Raw genomic sequence first — 3759 nt, 5'->3', positions numbered from 1 at the left:
CCGCCCTCCGCCCCTGCGGCGTGCCGGGAAGTGTAGTTCCGCCCCGCGTCGCTCACCGCCGCGCCCGTGCCGGCGCTGGGGAGGGGTCGAGGGCGCCCGCCAGGGTGGGCGAGGTCCGGCGGGCCCTTGCCGTTAGCTTCGCCCTCCATGGCGGGAGCCCTCGACCGAAGCTGGCAGTCCCGCAGGCACTGTGCCATATCCTTACTGTCACAGTTTTCTACTCAAGCAATACCATACATTTCAGTCATAAATGTCATGACAAACCTCTTCTGCTCTCTCCTAGTGCCGGAGCAGGGCTGAACAGCTTCAGAGGAGATCTGTGAAGAGCCCAGATGTGAAGAAACCAAGGTAAAAAGCAGTCCAGGCCCAGCGGGATCTTAATGAGAGAAATATGAGTGTGTTTAAATACTCCTTTCCCCTCATCCTTTAGCCAAAATCATGTTGTTCTCCGTTCCCCATGCTTCTCCGGGGGGGGGAAAAAAATGCTGATAAGCTGTTGGTTTGGTAAGGTGGTTTTGAGTCACCTGTGATAAAACTTTTTCATCAAAGGCGTATTTCTACTGACACCTTTAGCTGTATTTAATAACCAGCTGGAAGCACTCAAATACAATGCTCTTGTCTCTGTACAAAGATGGTGCCCCTCTGTTTATTAGAATAAACTGTGTATCAACACAATACCCTTTTGAGCTTTTCATTACAGGGAGCTGTGGCAGACTTCTTCTTTTGTACCTTTTCCAAGTAGCTTGCTAGGGGCTGGGTGGCGTTAGCTGTTCCTGAAATGCTCCTTCAATTAGAAGCTACTTGAGAGGAAAATTTGGACCTGTCCAGGTGCCTGTTGGGTCATCATAACTGAAGCAGTGTCAACTGCTACCTGGTGTTCTTTCTGTTTAAAAGTGGGGTTTTCATTTACCCCACTGCCGGTTTGTTATCAGATTAAAATAAACCAGAAGGGGAAAAAAAAAAAAAAACCCAAAACCAAAACAATGCCTAAATCAAATCCGCTTGTACTGCTATCTTCATTTCCACTGGTAGCATTTCCTAATGTGGAGAAACCCCTCATCTCATTATTGTTTGAGTCCTGTGAGGGAGTGTTTTGCTTGTGCTTGCTTTAAGCATCCAGAGACCAGGGTTGATAATATCCAGCCTAGCTTTTGAGGGATTCGGAGAGGGTAGTCCTATAAAATTGAATAACAAGTGACTGGAGTCTAAATATTTAATGAAATAGGGGAATGAAAATGATCCAAATGTACATCCTTAATGTAAGCACTTCAGGATCATTTTGATGATCTGGACAGAAAAGATAAAAGTCTTTATTAAGCTAAATGCAAAATATAAAAAATACAGACAAACCATAATTTGCATAGATTTTCTCATAAAGCTGACAGTTTTTCAGCAGTCTAGAAGGCTATGGTCCACCAGTCGGCAGCATTATATGAGGTTGTGTGTGTACTGTGTTTTACACAGAATTGTCATTGTCTTACTGGAAGCCTGCAACCCGAACTTTAACATACATCTTCACCATGAGCTAAACTGAAGTCGAGTTAAACAGTTCAAGTTTATACAAACTCTGTTAACAGCCAAAATGTAACGTGAACATATATTAATCTTGAAGAATCCTCAGATGCGTTGCAGAAGTACATTGTGGAGGCCTACCCATACCATTCCAAACAGAGACTTTTACCTATTAGAACAGAATAGACTATTTCAGTTGGAAGGGACCTACAACGATCATCTAGTCCAACTGCCTGACCAATTCAGGGCTGATGAAGTTAAAACTTGTTATTAAGGGCATTGTCCAGATGCCTCTTAAACACTGACAGACTTGGGGCATTGACCACCTCTCTAGGAAGACTGTTCCAGTGTTTGACAACCCTCTTGGTAAAGAAATGCTTCCTAACATCCACCCTAAACCTCTCCTAGTGCAGCTTTGAACCATTCCCACATGTCCTGTCACTGGATCCCAGGGAGAAGAGACTGGCACTTCCTTCTCCACATCTTCTCCTCAGGAAGCTGTAGAGAGCAGTGGGTCGCCCCTCAGCCTCCTTTTCTCCAAATTAGATAAGCCCAAAGTCCTTAGCTGATCCTCACAGGACATTCCTTCCAGCCCTTTCACCAGCTTGGTTACCCTCCTCTGGATGCATTCAAGGACCTTCACATCCTTCGTGAATTGTGGGGCCCAGAACAGCAAACAGTATTCCAGGGGAGGCTGCACCAACACTGAATACAGCCGGATAATCACCTCTTTTGACCAGTTGGTTATACTGTGGCAAATGCACCCCAGGATGTGGTTTGCCTTCTTGGCTTCCAGGGCAATTAATAGAGTATTGATTAATTTAAGCGGCATCTGAGGAAAGAAGTGTCCAATCCTTTAAATAAAAACGTTGCAGACAACAGAGAAGAAAGAGCAAGAAAGAACCTTTCTCCTGTTGAAACAAGTGCTACCAGATCATTAATGTTAGCAAGAACACAAAGATACTGTTTTATGCCTCGTCTGCAGACTCAGATGTGTTGAGGCAATCTAGCCGTACTGACTGAAGATACTGTCCTCCCCTCCTAGTGGTCTATACTGATCTCAGATGGAGATTTTAATCTTTTTCTCAAGGTTGGCAGAAGAAATTACTTTTTGCATGTTAGTGGTTTGAGTTCAGAGTCTGGTATTTTACCTTAAATTGCTAATGAGATGGATTAGGAGCAAAGGCAATCTGAAAGGTAATCTCAGGAAAATCAGAATAGCAATGTCTTTTGAAAAAGAGCACATCCTCATAGTGTAGATATGACAGTCCAGGTATAACCAATGAATTGAAGTCACAGATATTCACGTGCACATTTCATTCTCCTGAACCTTATACAGCAACTAGCCAAAGGGAAGTGACAGAAAGCTATGGGTTCTAATAGATCAAGACAAACACCTGCCTGAATTATAGGTGTTAAGGCCCTCCGATTCTGGGCTTTGTATGGAAGCAGCTGAGGCAGGAGCACATGTTTCCTTATGCCAGCTTTGCTATGGCAGCAGTATGAGGTCCTCTGACAGGTGAAGCAGGCATCTGGATTTGTTAAACTACCACTAAGATTTAACAGATTTGATCTGTCAACACCCCAAAAGACTAAGTCAATATCAACTTTATCTAGTGCATGTCAGAAAGCAGATGGTTTGGTACCTATAATTCCATTACAGAAAAAAAAAAGGGGAAGATTGATAAATAAAATAAAAATACATTTTAGATGTGGGAGAAAGTAATATACAATGAGATCAGTGTTCTTGATTTCCAGTTTTCCTCTGGGTTTAAGTGGTTTGTTGGTCCAATGTCAATATAGATCCATTTTTTTCTTCAGTGCTTCATTTGACTTTACACATACTGATGAAAAAGACAGCATGGATTAAACATCCATTAAGAAGAACAAAACCAACTCATGTAGGGGCAGTATAAAGCTCTGAGGTTCTCTAATTGCATGTTCTAGACTACTTATATGCAGAGTCACTTCACTTACAGCTTAATTATTGATCTATTTTAACTATTCTAGATATTGCTAGAATGCCTGTTCCTCTTTTTCTAGGAAGTTCTCTATTTGTCTGACGTCCAAACATTTATCAAAACCTGACAAGCTCCTTTCAAAACTCAGTACCCAGAGATAATAAGATATGTCAGTGCTAATCTGCAATGGCAGAGAGTCCTGTACAAAGCAGAAACATCTGGCAACTAGAAAATACAGGAGAGCTACAGTAGTATAAAATATCAGCTTTAATTGCAAATTTCTGAA

This window comes from Strix aluco, chromosome 1 (genome assembly GCF_031877795.1).
Source record: "Strix aluco isolate bStrAlu1 chromosome 1, bStrAlu1.hap1, whole genome shotgun sequence".
Taxonomy (NCBI): Eukaryota; Metazoa; Chordata; class Aves; order Strigiformes; family Strigidae; genus Strix; species Strix aluco.
Note: the sequence above shows the minus strand (reverse complement) of the source record.